This window comes from Ursus arctos, unplaced genomic scaffold, assembly GCF_023065955.2.
Source record: "Ursus arctos isolate Adak ecotype North America unplaced genomic scaffold, UrsArc2.0 scaffold_13, whole genome shotgun sequence".
Lineage (NCBI taxonomy): Eukaryota > Metazoa > Chordata > Mammalia > Carnivora > Ursidae > Ursus > Ursus arctos.
The window spans coordinates 63,228,779-63,246,073 of record NW_026622797.1 but is presented as its reverse complement, the minus strand read 5'-3'; the positions used below and the strand labels follow the sequence as shown (position 1 = coordinate 63,246,073).

The window sequence follows — 17,295 nt, the reverse complement described above, 5'->3', positions numbered from 1 at the left end:
TATTAATGCTAGCCAAATGGTAAAAGCTTTGTATTTTCACACCTCAGGAAAAACACACAAAAACATTTTAAATTAAATAGGCAAAAAATCATGGTAAAGATACAGAAACAGCATGATATAATGGAAAGTGCCCTCAAGAAAGATTAGGAGACATGTCTGAGATTCTGGCTCTCAGACGCACTCACTCACTGACCTTGGACCTGGGACTACTCACATCACCACAGATAAAGTCACTGCACAATCACCACAGATAAAGTCACTGCGGAATCTTTATCCCTTTTAGCCAGCACCAATATTGGCTTTTGCAGTCCCCCTGACTTTCTTCATTCTGTTCTTGCATTCCTTTTGCTGTTTTCTTGAGGTCTGTTTCTTCTCATACAGGTCACATCTTGCAAGTCTATGTTTGGGTTCATTTTTTTTTTTCCATAATCCAAGAAATTCTAAATCATGCCAGCCAGTTGCCTTGTCACCACCAAAATGGGTTCGGAATCCAAATACAAAGATGACATCTGGTATGGTCTTGTACATTTTGGCTAGTTTTCCCCAAATTTCTGTCTTAGGTCCTGTTGCCTTTCCGGTGAAGAACATCAATGACCATTTGTTTCAGCTGAAGTAATTGGTTGGTCATGAACTTCCTGGTCCAGATAATTACGTTGTTGTTCGTGATGGTGGTGAAGCTTCAAGCAGCCACAGAGAAAAAAAGAACTACTATTTGCCAACCAATCATATATTTAAAATCTTGACATAATGAAAGCTTTAACCAAAACCACACTGTAGTTGATGATTTGCACATTTGCCCTTTCTGTTGTACGTTGGGTGTTACTGAGTGCTTTCATCCTATACCCAGTATCTTAGTTTATTTTATGCCACTTTAGAAGTGATTATTTTTTATAGAATTGGATGATGTGATGGCTAACCACAAGAAAACACTAAAAGGTCAAAGGCAGTAAAGTATGTTTTTTTCCAAACAGAAGTAAAAATGACTTTACGCCTCTGTAATGTTTCACTTTCATGCTTTTTATATTGGCTAGGTCAGGAAATACAACTCATTCACATTGATCATTATAGCACATGCCATCAGGATAGACATAGCAGACTGTTAGAAAATAAATCAGCTAGACACCAGTGAACATCAAGAAGTAATACTTTCGAGTTCCCTACAGTCTGTAACCCATGCATTTATGTCAACTTGCAGGGAAATATATAGACAATAAGTCAACATTAATACAACAATATTAGAGAAAAGAACATAAGTATGGTTATTATATAAGAATTTCAGATGTTGACTTTTAAATTAAATCATTTTACTACTTAATAATTGTTTATATACTCTCTTTCTTTTGAGTACGCAATTCTCATCTTTCCTCTTTATATATAAATATTCTTACCTATGGTATTTGCTTGTAATGTTTTAGAGAATATAATACTGAGGACTGTTATCAAAAGATCTTTAATTGGGCTAGCCTGAGTCCTTACATTTTTTCAAATAGCTATTCTTGATTCTTGAGATTTTCTTACATTTAAAGAATATCCTGTGCCCCATTGTTAATGTTATTAATTCAGCTTTCTTTTTTTAACCTTTCTTATGATTCATTATTCTTTGTTCAAATTCAAATATTTAAGAAAAGAATCAGTTATTTAGGAATTAGGTGTTACTTATTAGAATTACCTTTTTTTTTCTCTAGACATCTATACTTGAGATTATCTGCCACTTGTAATTGGTAACATAAATTTCTAAAATATCAACACTCGGCAATAGTCAGGGCTCATTTGATTTTTCACATGGTTTCAAACAACATGTGAAACCATTATTTGACAAAAAACAAGTATTTGTCCATTATAACCTCACAGAATGAATTAGAAAAATTAAGTTCTTAAAAACTGCAATTCCCACACAGATAAATTACTCTCGTTTCTATGTCTCTTTTTAGCTTATGATATCCAGGGGTGTATGATTCTACATAAAATTTTCGTGATATTCCCAACGGAACACATCTCTGTTTTCTGTTTTGCCGTATTTGTTGAAAAGCAGAGAGAAAAAGTGATTTTCTTTTCAAGTTTAAAAAAATGTATCTTGAAGAATCTAAATAACGGAAAAGGAAAAATATTCAAATATTACCTAGTTTCTCTTTTTTCCCCCAAAGACATTTAGTTTTCAGTTGGAAAAAGAAAAAAATGATTAAGATAAAGAATTAAAAGGCAACAAGTAGATAAGAAATTATTTTACCCAGCCCTTGGAAAGTGTAAATAAATTTATGTCTTCAAATAGTCACTCCTTAGAATACTGAGAGAATTTCTGTTTTTAGAATTCCACTCCCCACTTATACCCCCTGTCCTTCTGATTCATGCTATTTCTTCAAAAGTCAGTCTACATGTTATGTCTTCTGTGAAGCCTTTCCTCTTCTTCCTTTGTGCACTCCCCTGTACTCCATACTTTTATCATCTATAGCACTTAAAACATTGAATTTCTATATTAACAATGTGGGATATTTTTAAAAATCTTTCACTTAAATTTTAAGTTACCTGAGGACAAGGTTTGTGTTTTATTTTTGGGTTTTTTTAATTTTATTTTTTAAAGATTTTATTTTATTTGTTTGACAGAGAGACAGCCAGTGAGAGAGGGAACACAAGTAGGGGGAGTGGGAGAGGAAGAAGCAGGCTCCCAGCGGAGGAGCCTGATGTGGGGCTCGAGCCCAGAACGCCACTCCCTGAGCCGAAGGCAGACGCTTAATGACTGCGCTACCCAGGCGCCCCATTTTTTTTTTTAATAATTTATTTTGATTAGAGGCACAGTCTTTTTTTTTGGTGGTGGGGGGTGGAGAGAGCATGCATGTGTCCACCGGGTTGGGGTGGGGAATAGCAAAAGGGAGAAGGAGAGAGAATCCTAACCAGGCTCCATGCGTAGTGTAGGAGCCCAACCTGGGGCTTGATCCCATGACTCTGAAATCATGACCTGAGAGGAAATCAAGAGTCAGCTGCCTAACCAACTGAACCACCCAGGTGCTCCAAGATTTGTGTTTTATTAATGTTAGTATCATCATTAATAACACATTGGTAAGCTCCTGATGAGAGTTTTTACATGATTTAATCATAAAATCAATTTATAGATCTTTAAGAAATTATTAAATATTAAAGAGGCACTACAATATTTTTATCAATTACTTTCAAACGATGCTCTACTGTAACCTACTAGTAGTCCCTTACAGGACTGGAATGGAATGTAAACAAAAAGAAGAGAGGTCAACTGCTGTCCTCCACTCTTACTATAAAATCCAGGCATCCCCATCCCTTGTCATTTGACAAAGGCAGCTTCACTTTTTTTATTTATATATTAACATTTTGCATAATATCTTATTTTAAGAAATGATTTTTCTACTAGATAAACAAGATCTGAAATTCTAATTTTAGGTGCACTGTCCAATGTGGAACCAATAGCCAAATGTATTTTCTTAAATTTAATTTAATTACAATTAAACAAAATTTTGAATTCAGTTCTTCAGTCATACTAGCTTGGTTTCAAGTGCACAATAGCTGCGGAATCCAAGAAACAAAACTGGGATACATTATTACGAAAGTGCATGAGATGTTTCTTGACTTGTATTAAAAGACTTGCTCCATACTAATTCTCTAATTCTTTCTAAGTCACATTATAGGATAGAAGACTAACAGGCGTGTTGAAAGTGTGAAGCCTAGAGTGAAAGTTTTCAAGTTAGTAAAGCACTACCTAAAACTCTAATCAAGTTACTCAACCATCTTAATTAATGTATTTTCTGAAAAATGGGTAATAATAATATTTAGTTTATAAGGATGTTCTGAGGATGAAACAAGACAAAGCATGCATGGATTTAGCATAGTCCCTGATACATTTTAGTAATCAAACTTATATCATTACCCAATTAATGTTAGTCTAAGTTACCACCATTTGGTAGGGTTCTCCAAGCACTTATGATTATGTCTACAGGTATATTGATAGATTAATTTGATGCTTTGCAGCACAACAAATTGGGTTACTTGAAGACAAATAAGCAGCACTGTGGATGAAAATATGAATCATCGAGCTTTACGTCAAAAACCAGGGGTGTACTGTATGGTGACTAACATAATATAATAAAAAATATTTTTATAAAAAAAAAATATTTATTTAATTATTCAACGCAAAGTGAGGTCAGTCAGACAGGCCCCAGATGGTCAGGGCCTAGTACTCTCATTACAGGTTCTTGCAGTATCCAATCATTGTTCAGAAAACAGACCCTCAGGGAAATGATACTGGCACAAAAATAGACACACAAATCAATGGAACAGAATAGATAGCCTAGAAATAAACCCACAATATATGGTCAGTTAATGTATAACAAAGGGGGTAAGAATATACAATGGGGACAAGACAGTCTCTTCAATAAATGGTGCTGGGGAAAGGTCAGCTACATGCATACACCATATACAAAAACTCAAACTGAACTAAAGACCCAAGTGTAAGACCTGAAACCATAAAATTCCTAGAAGAAAACATATGTAGCAATCTCTTTGACATCAGCCTTAGCAACATTTTTCTAGATATGTCTCCCTTGGCAAGGGAAACAAAAGCAAAATTAAACTATTGGGACTATACCAAAATAAAAAGCTTTTGCACAGTGAAAGAAACCATTAATCAAGTGAAAAGACAATCTAGTAATGGAAGAAGATATTTGCAAATGATATACCCCTTACCAGTAAGAGGTTAGTATATAAAATATATATAATTCAACACCAAAAGCCCCAAATAATCCAACTGAAAGATGGGCAGAAGACATGGATAGACATTTTTTCAAAGAAGAAATAGAGATGGCAAACAGAAACATCAAAATATGTCCAACATCATTAATCTTCATGGAAGTGCACATAAAAACCTCAAAGATATCACCTTACACCTGTTAGAGTGGCTAGAATAAAAAAGAGAAGAAATAACAGCTGCTGGCAAGAATGTGGAGGAAAAAGGAACCCATGTGTACTCTTAGTGGGAATGTAAATTGGTGCACCCCCTGTCTCCCCAAGAAACTAAAAATAGATATGCCACATGATCCAATAATTCCCCTCCAGGTTATTTACTCCCCCACCAAATGAAAACACTAATTTGAGAAGACATATGCACCCTTTTGCTTACTGCAGCATAATTTATAATAGCCAAGATATGGAAGCAGCCCAAATATCCATCAATAGATGAATGGATAAAGAAGGTGTGAAATATTACTCAGCTATAAAGAAAGGACGAGATCTTGCCATTTGTTACAACATAAATGCATCCATTATGCTAAGTGAAATAAGTCAGACAGAGGAAAAAAAGTACCATATGATTTCATTTCTATGCGGAATTTTAAAAACAAAACAAATGAATAAACAAAAAGCAGAATCAGACCTATAAATACAGAGAGCAAACTGATGGTTGCCAGAAGAGAAGGGGTGGTAGAAAGAGCAAAATGGGTAAAGGAGAGTAGAAGATACCGGTTTCCAGTATGGAAAAATAAGTCACAGGAATAAAAGGTACAGCATAGGCAATATAGTCAATGGTACTGTAATTTCATTGCATGGTGACAGATGGTAGCTATACTTGGAGTGAGCATAGCATAACGTATACAGTTGTTGAATCACTACGCTGTATACCTAAAACTAATGTTAACATTATGTGTCAACTATACCCAAATAAAAAAAAAGAAAGAAAGAAAAAGTAAAAGAGACTCTCAGCGGTCATAAAATCTTAATAGGCATAATCCCGTTTCTTATTATACCCATACTGTATACAACAAAACAAACTATATTGAATATATTTTAAACACAAATAAAATGCATTTGTCATTTCTGATATTAATAGCAGATCTCAGAATTTATTTGTTCCTTTATTCTCTCATTTAGATATGGTTAGAAGAATCTATCTTTACCAGTCTGGTAATGATTCATTAATAATAACTAAATGATGATTGATAATGAGTGCTTAATGTGTTAGCGATTTTAAGTGCCCCTTTACTACCACTTAGTCTCTGGATTTCTTATACAGCAACTTTCCAAACAGACCACCACCTTCCATTTCCACACTGAGATACTACTCACAGGCAGGTAACATGGGGATTTGAGAGTTTGCCCTTCTGTGACCTGCCACCCTTAAACAACTATGTTTCCACTGTGTTTTGCTATTATACAAAATTAAATGTGTCACTGGATGAGTTATTTCCATAGATCTGCAGAGGTTTTGGCAACAAAGTAATATCTCCTGGTTTCAGTATTTCCTAGAGTAATGTACAAATTTCAACTTTAATGGAATGATTCTCAAATTTAGAACTATTACTTTTATTTTCAGTAGTGGATTTCAATTGTGAAAATCAAATAAGTATCATCTTTTCCCAGTCTCTCTCAGTGACTTCCCTAGCATGTATTTATGAGGATTTCCAATGAGATATATTCTCAAGTCATTTAATTTCTTTAACATGTGCCTTTGAAAGGATCGAGAACAAATAAAAATACGAAATGCCTTTAAAAAATTCTAAACTAGCCTCGTTTCCATTTTCCAAGGATTTTATTTAACATAGCAACTACAGACGCAACATCTAGGATTTTAATTCCTCCATGGCCTTTTCGAAGCCTTCTAGGATAGCTCCGCTTAAAATCTAGAAAAATAAATACTGAATTTAGTGAACGGTTTGTAGCTAGTTAAGCAAATATGCTAGACGAGCAACAATTAAGGAATTCAGTAAGTTTTTAGTGTAGTAGTAGATTGTGCTTATAAGGCTTTTTTCCAGACTTCCGGGAGTATATATCACATGAATAGATTTGATATCAGCAAGGTGCAAAGTATATTCTGATACCTGATGTCATGGGTCTTTAACCTGCATTGAGTGTTTTTTGAATGAGCACATCAATAGCTTTTTTATTAAATTTATAAGTGCAAAAAAATGGATAAGAGCTAGTGCAAGATGAAATTGTGGTTTAAAGTACTAAAATCTAAGTACTATCTACAGAAATAAAAGTTAGGACATGTGTTCATGTTCATAAAATTAACTGCATAAGTGCAGTAAAAAAATGGCTCTGCTTCTATAGCTGTTTGCGTAAAAAAATACATCAGGGGTTTCAATAACTATAAAAACACTGTGTTAAACTTTAAAGGAATTTAACCCATTAATAATACTACACTAGGGAAAACAAGAAATATGCTATTATATTCTGCATTAACAAAATGCACTGGGCCCAGTTGTTGAGTTCTTATTTTAGGGGGAGCATCGGAAATATATGAGTGTACTCTAAGGGTATTCTAAGTACGGAAGGAGTAGTGCATGCAAATGATACCATTGAAAGAAGGCTTAATTAAATAAGAAAGTTGAGTCCAGAGAAGAGAAGCCCTACCATGGTCACAATACCTCTTTTATTCACTCGAATGATTGCCTTGGTTGTAACTCTTTGCTTGCTTGTTTGTTTCTCCCACATCATATGGACAAAAGTTAGATAAATGCAACAAAGTTGCAAGGAAGTATATATGCCTAATTATAAGGATATACTTCCTTATACTCAGCACTGGCCAACAATAGGGATAGTATCTCAATTACTCATTCATAAAGATGTCCAAGGTAAGCAGGGATGTGGGAGAAAAGAATCTTCATTGGAAGAAATGTGTCACTAAATGCTAAATGAGGGTACAGACAAACAAGAAGAGAAAATGATGGTACCTCGAGATCACGTATGCCATGTCTAATAATTTAGCAGCCAAGCTAACCCTTTAAACCATAATTAAATTACTAGATAAAATAAGCAAAGACAGCAATGATATCGACTGTCAGATCATGTAAAATACTGTGGGGTAAGATACAAGTACTAGTTCTTGCTGAATGTTAATCAGAGTACTGGTGTTAAGCATTTAATATATATTAGAATTATTTATTAAATATATTAGAATTCACATGACACTTCTTTTGTCTGCTTATTTAAGTGGGCTCTACGTTCAATGTGGTGCTTGAACTCACAACCCCGAGATCAAGAGTCACATGTTCTACTGACTGAGCCAGCTAGGTGTCCCTCCTGTGACAAATTTAAATAGTCAAGGAAAAACCCTCTCAAACCCATTGCGCTTTTTACCTAAAGATGGTCTACTCTGTAAACCATCAGGAAGATTAGCAATTAAAATAATCTCTAAAGACTTTTATGGAATATAAAGCAGGTAAAGCAAGATTATAAAGTCTAAAGTCCAAAATGATTCCCTTCTCTGATGCTTTATGTATCAAATGATTTTAACATAAGGTCTTTCGAAGACTACCCCATTGCAATCTTATTCGGCTCTTCCGTGCTAGGACTTAACACACCTCTAAGTCATCTGTTTTCTCTGATGTGATCAAGCGGTCTATGACAAACTTATGTGTATTATAATGTGTATTAAATTTATGTGTATTATAGCTTCCAACTCCGTTCCTACCAGCTTGCTACTAACTAGCAAGTGCCCTTAACTAGCTGTGCTTCTTTGGCATATAACTTACTCTCCTGTGTTCAGTTTCCTATCCGTAAAACTATAGGGTTAGATTGGCTGGCTTTTAAGTATAGTATATTTATCCTCTGAAATTATTTGATTCTCTGCCAGCAAAATCTAAACAGAACCTACTTTCTCAGGGGAATTTTGATGACAGATGGCCTCTACCTTTTATCTACTCTGCAACGCCAGAGAGGCTTATACTAGTCTCTCTTCATCCTGTTATGTATAGGAATCATAGCTTTTCATAGGTACTTACCAGAAAGCCTTTAGTCAGGGATTCTTCTGTTTTGCTTTCCAAGAATTCAAGGAATCTGAAATCCACAGACAAAAATGCCCCTTTCAACTCAGTTTTGCTTTTTAGCTTTTGCCGGAACCAAATAAGTAAAACTCAAAGGTTAGCGCAGCAGTCTGGGTCCTGCCCTGGTTTGATGGCAGTTTTGCCTTATCGGAAAGCACCCAGAATGAGTTTCCTGCATGATCGCTTTGCGTTTTCAATTCTCCACCTGCTTCTTAGGACATGTGTAAAATATATTTTGCGTCTGCTATCTCTAGTTTTAGCATTTTCCCATTTCCCATTCTTAAGCTCATAGAATTTTAAAGTAGCCAATCCTTTTCCTTAATGAATATTTTAAAATAATTTGAATATTCAAAATAGAGCAAAATAGTTGAAAGAAAACTTTTTCACATAAAAACAGGAACATGTTTTACAGATTTCACACTTGTTCCTTTTTTACTTGCTCTAGTCTAAAATGACTTTTGGGTACAGACAGAAACCTAGCTACCAGCTGTCCAGATTTCTTTCTCTAAATTGTCTAATTTGAATTGTTGCTTGATGTCATGAGGCTAACTTCTGATAACTTAGTATTCTGCAGCAATAATTTTTAAAATATGTTCTGAAGAGATTAGAAATTAGGGTAACATTGAAAAAGTCTACTATGTGGGCGCCTGGGTGGCACAGCGGTTAAGCGTCTGCCTTCGGCTCAGGGCGTGATCCCGGCGTTATGGGATTGAGCCCCACATCAGGCTCCTCTGCTATGAGCCTGCTTCTTCCTCTCCCACTCCCCCTGCTTGTGTTCCCTCTCTCGCTGGCTGTCTCTATCTCTGTCGAATAAATAAATAAAATCTTTAAAAAAAAAATAAAGAAAAGAAAAAGTCTACTATGTCCTAAGAAGTAGCTTACACATCAGTCTAAGTCCAATCAAAAGACAGAAATCACACAGTAATTTCAACAAAGTAAGTTTAATATAAAGAATATGAAACTATGCTAGGTATGCAGAAAAAGAGTGAACATAACAGGCCTGAGGCTTACCCTTAGGAAGGCCTGCTTGTAAGGTTGGCCTTTGGCATCTGGGAACTTGTATTTTGGAAGGGTTTTCACCATTCCCTGATAACAATGGCTCACTGTGCCTAAACCGTTGATGCAAGCAACATGTTTTATGTCGAACACCTGCTTTCCTTCTGGGAACCTGGAATTTTGGCACATACTAGGCAGATAGTGGCTGACTATGTGACCAGTCTCAAATGAAATCCCTGGCCACTAAGTTTCTAATGAGCTCCCTGGTAGACAATACTTCATATGTGTTGTCACTATTTGATGCTGAAGGAATTAAGTAAGTCGGTGTGACTCAACTTGGTAAAGACTCTTGTAAACTTATGAGTACGTAGTTCCATGTAACTTTTCCCTTGGCTAGATTTTCTGTGTATTTTTTCCTGTAATAAATCATAACCATGAATACAACTATATGCTAATTCCTGTGAATCCTTCTAGTGAATAGTGGAAACTAGGGATGGTCTTGGGAACCCTGATACACTAGGTTACTATAAAAATATAAAGAGAATTCTGAAGAATACCCTAGGACACAGACAGCATCTCAGAAAAGACAAATTTGGAAGAGTGGCCCTGCCCCAAGGCTGGGGTTCTGAGAACTCACTGAAGAAGATACAGTTGCAGCCCAATGGGTGGCAGAAAATTTTGCTGGGTTGCCAGAGCTAGATCTAGTCCAGTCACCGACAAGCAAGAAACAGTACCACAGAGATCAGGCAAGACAGGGTTAGTGGGAGAATACATAAAGGGAGTTAGTGGGTCCTATAGAAGGCTTGGAGCTTTCTGCAAGACTGCATTCTGCAAGACTCAAGCTCTGAGGCTCCATTAAGCAAAAGGTGGTGAGTGGGAATGCAGATGGAGTCCAGGCCATGCAGGCTTGAGTTCTGGATCATGCAGTGCCTGCAATCAGGGGGCCATGGCTGCAAGGTCTTTGAGGGGTTGCCTGCTCCAGGCTTGCAGTTGGAGAGAATGTCTCTCCTCCTCACACCACAATGCATGACTGACATTCTATACAGTAGTAGCAAGGAAAAGCAGAAGTAGCACTTTAGAACCAGGAAGATTACCACCACTTCTGCCGCCCCTTCTTCTTCCTGCAATGCCCCTCCAGCTCCCTCTACTGACAAAGTTTAACATGTTCACTGTAAAGGTGATCTTGCTGGAAGAGCCCTGTTCATTATCTTAAATCAGACAGTGAAAGATGAATTTGCATCTGAGAAGCAATATATTGATAACCGGCTAGCGCACACAGTGAAAGCATCTAAGAGGCCACTAAACAAACTTCCCTTTTAAGTATTCTAAATTGCCAATTTATGTAAATTAGACAAAATCACATTATTTCTATTCCTTGCAAATAAAGAGAAAATAAATTTATATTTTCTCTTTGGCCCAGGTTTAATATCTCGGTACATACTCTTCTTGAAGTCCTCATTATTTTCCTAAACATAGTATGCCTTTCACTTGTTCATGTATTTTTTAAATGGTAAATAAACTTCAGGATAATAAATATACAAGTAATTTAAATTTTAATATTGTCTGGAAGTCACTAGTCTTTCCTTGTTTCACTGTCTATAGTAAGTTAGTACTCAGTGAATGTACAATAACACAACTAATTTGGGGTAAAAAAATATACTACTTAATTTTTAATCTGTATTCTGCTTGTTTACTATTCACATTTTACTCAATTGAATTTTATTCAATTAGATTTCAGTATTTTTTTCTCCATTTTTTTCTCCCAGGCTACCCTGAATGTTTAAATCAGAAAAAGCGCTATTGATTTTTTTTTTATCATGAAAATGTTTCTGGTCTTATTAGGTTGGTGAACTTACTTCTTAACAGAACTTACATTTCCAACTTAAATTACTTTGTAGTACAACCTAATGTCCCGTGCAATGATGTTATACCTGTATTTGTGTCAAATCTAATTATGAAGGCTTGATTTGCGTAATGTGCAAGAAATTATTTCCACTTTCGCTACCTTGCAAACAGATCAATTTTCTCATTAGCCCTTTCCATCAGTTCTGATTGCTTTAAGCTTATGCTTTTTATATTACTTTATTTCCTAGCCAAATTTGGTCCTCACCTCAAGTAGGGGCAGGTTGACTACATGTCAGGAGATTTATTCGTGTTGACATATTAACTATGTAAATCAGTAATAGTGTGATATTTTTCATTATTTCCTCTCTTAGTAATTATTTATATTGGCCCATCATAGTCTTTCTACACTTTCTAATAGGTTTCTTTTTGCCTTTTTCTTTATGTCAGAATTTAGAGAAGAGCAAATAAGGAGATGAACCTCAAAGTAGGTGACAATCAAAGATGAAGAGGAAGTGGGAGGTATAACTCATTGTAGGAGCAAAGCTTTGGATAAAAGACTCTAAGGGTACTTCTTCGGGCTCTGTGCTCTGACAAAAGGAGTTATGTGGTGGTGCGTAATTTTCCCACAGACCTTTTGTTCTTTGATGTGTTTGATGCACAAATAAAAATGTAGGTTGAAAGTTTGCAGACTGGAGTTTGTGTGTTTACAAAGGGGGCTGTAAAGTGAATATGCTGATGCCTGTGAAGTCAGACTTGCTGTAGATAATGGACACTATTAGGAAGATGTGCTCAGAAAAGAGTTTTCAGAATGCCACATGCTTCTGTGAATGCCAGGTTTTGCTTATTGTCTGCATGTAACAACCATTCACCAAGTGCATGTTCAAAGCATCTGCTAATAAAACGCTCTCTAACAGGAAGGTTGATTCTGTTTCATCAATGGAAAAATTGAAGTAGTATTTACATAATAAAAAACAGGAGTACAAGTTTGGTGACCCCATCCTTTATAATTTTGAGTCCTCAGGACCGCGGTACACAAACAAGATGATAATAAAATATATCTTCTGTGTAGTTTCACTAGAAACACTTGTGCAGTTTCTATCAATCTTTCTTTTCTTAGTCTTGATTCTATGTGTATATATCGAAATTGTAGAACCCCTCTCTATCTGTATGTATAGAATTATTATAGCCTACACTTAAAAGTCATTAGGAATGAGGCCAGAATTCCCTGTTTAAAGTCCCAAAGTACATAATTCCTAGAATTGCACTTCTCTACTCTTCCCTCCAATAAAATCCTTTAATTTCCCAGTGACACATCAGGATCATGGTAAGATCAAAAACTTTCTGTGCTGACTGTTATATTTGAAGACCAGCATAGCCCAGTGTGTAGTAATATTTAATAAATAAATATTTATTGCATGAAAAAGCAAATAAGCGGGGGCGCCTGGGTGGCACAGCGGTTAAGCGTCTGCCTTCGGCTCAGGGCGTGATCCCGGCGTTATGGGATCGAGCCCCAGATCAGGCTCCTCCGCTATGAGCCTGCTTCTTCCTCTCCCACTCCCCCTGCTTGTGTTCCCTCTCTCGCTGGCTGCCTCTATCTCTGTCGAATAAATAAATAAAATCTTAAAAAAAAATAAAAAATAAATAAAAAAGTGTTTAAAAAAAAAAGAAAAAGCAAATAAGCGAAAGAATAAATAACCCTGCTGTTGCCACCTTAACGCTGACCCTATTGTTCTCAAATGTCAATGTTCTGGTTTTCCAGAGCCTGACTGTCAGAAACAAGTCTATATTTGAGATAAACTTTTTCCAGTCACCTAGTCACTGCTGTCAAGTAGCATTCTGAACCTGGATTTATTCCTAGTAAGGCTCAAATGTGGCCAGGGCAAGACAACTTTTCTACTCCATGGGGGCAAATCCAGGAATCAGTCTTGGACTTCTGACAGATGTACGTGAAGGAGAAGCAGACTCCATCAGTAACCAGACAGCCAGACTGTCTCTGGGGCCAAAGAAAGTTCCATCTTTGTCTGAAGCACTGACCAAATCTGCTGGCTTGGACCCCAAAGGTTGCCCATAGCAATGAGGCATTTTTTAGCCTCATCACAGGTATAGGGTTGAATTTCAAACAACTGTATCATTTCCCATTCAAGCCGACACTCTACTGAGAGTGGAAGTGTGCGGGTGATGACGACACTTGAAAGCAGAGTAAGTCAGGACTATGTATGCAAACAGGGATTTATAGTTACATTCTCCATGAGAATACCTTTCTTCTAGTTCAAGTTTCCCAGGGAAGGCTCTTCTGTGGAAGTAGTATCTTCATTCTCTTTGACATCCCTTATTTCACTTCAGAGGGGCCAAGAAGCTGTTGACTTTCAATGACATGGTTCTGCATCTATTTCAAACAGAGATCACACAGTGATCAATAGATTGAGCCCTTTCCCTTTGTTTTGTTCTCTTTGTGTTGCTAGATTTTTGTCTGTTTCATTCACGAAACCCTCCCAAACCCCTAGAACTATGTACTTTACATGGCTATTGTTGGATGAATACGTCATGTACATTCTGTATTTGTATCATGATATATCTCTATAACTAAGTGCTGGTTCCCCTTATTCTTTAAAGCGCTATTTTTCTCTAGTTTACATGAGGAAAGGGAGTTGTCTTACACTGCTTTTTGCATTACCACCATTAGTTTCTACTCACATTCATGAAGGACTGAAGATTTCCAATCTCATCTTGATGAGATTGTGGCATATTTTCAGGGCTTCAGTGGAGAATGCTGGTGATATTGGAGCATGGTTCATTCCCTTTTTATGGCCCCATCCTTTGTTTTCCCACAACACCAAATTGCTCAGTGGTATTAACATTACTGAAAATTTAGAGCAAACTAAAGTTAATCAAAGTGCATTTTTATGTCATGTACCTCTTATTTGCTGCCCCTTATTTACATAACTTCCTAGTGGAAAGAGTAAATAGCCACTTGTTAGGGCAAGCTAAATTTTTAGACAAGAATCCTCAGAGTCTTCATTTTTAGTGAAATACGTGTTGGGACATTGGAGAGTTGGAAAGGCAGAGGGCATTATATGCAAAGAGGATGGAAAGGAAGAAAGAATATGTCCTTCAGTTAAGAGTTAATACCCAAAGTACAGTGTTAAATCATATAATCCTATACAAACGCGCATAGACACAGACACAGACACACACAGACACACACACCAAATTTGCGTGATTCTGTTTCTGGTTGGGAGGTGTGTTACATAGCAGCAAATTAAAATGATGAAGTGAACAGTTTTCTCTTGTTGTTGGACAAAATTTATTTGGGGTAACTATTGAGGTTTATAATTATTAGAACTTCAGACAATAGAATGTTACTCAGCCACCAGAAAGAACGATTACCCAACATTTGCAGCGACATGGACAGGACTGGAGGAGATTATGCTAAGTGAAATAAGTCAAGCAGAGAAAGACAATTATCATAAGGTTTCACTCATTTATGGAACATAAGGAATAGCAGGGAGATCGGTAGGAGAAGGAAGGGAAGAATGAAGGGGGGGTAAACAGAAGGGGGAATGAACCATGAGAGACTATGGACTCTGGGAAATAAACTGAGGGCTTCACAGAGGTGGGGGGGTGGGATTGGGATAGGCCAGTGATTGGTATTAAGGAGGGCACATATTGCATGGTGCACTGGGTGTTATACGCAAATAATAAATCATGGAACACTACATCAAAAACTAAGGATGTACTGTATGGTGACTAACATAACATAATAAAAAATTATTATTTAAAAAAAAAAAGAACTCCAGACAAATCGCTATACTAATACTGAATCCCTGTTGCACATGGGTACACACTAAATATTTACTACTGTAACTAATTTCATTATTTAATCAAGAAGTGGGTACTCTGAGACTAGAAGACACTTTTAGAGAATATAAAGCCTCCAGGTGACTACACTGTGAATGTTCTAAAAATGAGAAATATAATTATTAATTCTGCCATTTGAGGTTGAATATTTTTGTTATGATACTCATTCTGGGAGGAATATACTTGAAAGGTGGCCCATGTGGCCATCAATGTCTAATCAATTATTTTCTAAAATTTGTGTAAAATATGTCATATGATCTCAATCTTGCTGAGGTAGGTAGCCCTATAGGTAGCCCTATACCTATCTCCAGTTCATAGATCCCAGAAAATCCAACACTTGTAGCCAGAAGAATGGACAGTCAGTGCTCAGCAGCAAATGTGGATGACATTTTTTGTTTTCATGAAAAGATTTCCCAGGGTCTGGATGGAGACAGCTGGAGGCAACTATAGGGATCTCATCCCATTGGAAATGGTAGGAAGGAACACCTATTGACAAGCAAAGAATGGCTTTTTGAGCAATAAGGACCTTGTAATTCTTATCGGAGTGTGACATTTAACAACGATTCTTCGGGGCTTCCTCGCAGCTGAGTCATTTTTTTTTTTCAGGAGCACTCTAACTTGAATGAGGTTTCATTCAGAATATTCTTCATTTGAACTGAAGAGAAATGTCTATTTACTAACAGACTCACAGCAGATTGTGACAATTCGCTCTGTAAATTTGTACCTGAACTCCTTGTGAAGGGGCATGTTTATTTGCTTTTCTACGTGTTTTCAGGTGGAGAGATCACCATTGGGGTAATTCTACTGGCCCCATTTCTTCTTCTTTCCTTCTCCTTCAGAGAATGAATGGTCAGTTTTAAAAAAGGAATGAAGCTTGTTTAGTTTAGACACTTACTCTCTTGCTTTTGTCTTTGGAATACGTGTGAAGAAAACACACATGTCCTACTGCTTAGTGTAGTGAGTTTTATAGAAGTAGGGTTCTTAGGGAAGGCCAATGATTTTCTAGCCATGCCTATCCCTGGATGGGAATATTCTTTCAGGGCTACATTTTGGGCAAGCTCATTTGCTTAACAGACTAAATCATGCCATATGACCTACCTTTTATTTCTATGAAGGTGTGGGCTGATCTCTTTGGCTGACTACTCTCAATCTCTCAAAGGTTTATTAACGATAATAATAACAATCATATATATCTGATCCCATAATTTACTGTCACTTCTCAATTTGTCCCTCTTCCATAATTCTTAAAGCTCTTTCCGAACTTTTGATATAATTTTCATTATCTAATATCTTAAGGAAATTTCGTGTGAGCTAATGTGAGATTCTTTACCACAGAAGAGTACATTGAAACTTGGTGCATTATTTTCCCCACTATGTACATTAACCAGAGTTTGGTCATCAGTCACAGGAAGCACACTATATATATATTTTTTGTGTGGAAATAGACATAGGGAACTAATAAGACTTGTTTGCTCAGTCTTGTTATTGTAATTCTTATGTCAAAAACCATCCACTAAATATATTAAACCAAAAAATTGGGGCAAGAGAACTTTACTGAAAGATACAGGATGACATTTTCAAACTTCCTTGAGCTGAACTACCAAGATACATTAAGAGAAAAAGAAAATCGAAGCTGAATAAAAGCTTATGAAAGACAGAGTAAATCCTTTAGGATGATTAGTTCAGTGAAATGTTAAAAGAATATTTTGTGTGCATGTCAGGTCTCTTGCTATTCTCAAACTAGTAATTTGGATTCACTTCATTATAGCTACTGAAGCACCTTAGCAGAGTCTGGGAAGAGGAGTGAAGAGCCAGA

General features: G+C 36.4%; 1 pseudogene; it reads right to left on the bottom strand.

The window, feature by feature from the left end:
* Positions 1 to 279: 279 nt before the first annotated feature.
* Positions 280 to 13,753, bottom strand: LOC113264703 (40S ribosomal protein S24-like; annotated as a pseudogene).
* Positions 13,754 to 17,295: the final 3,542 nt, after the last annotated feature.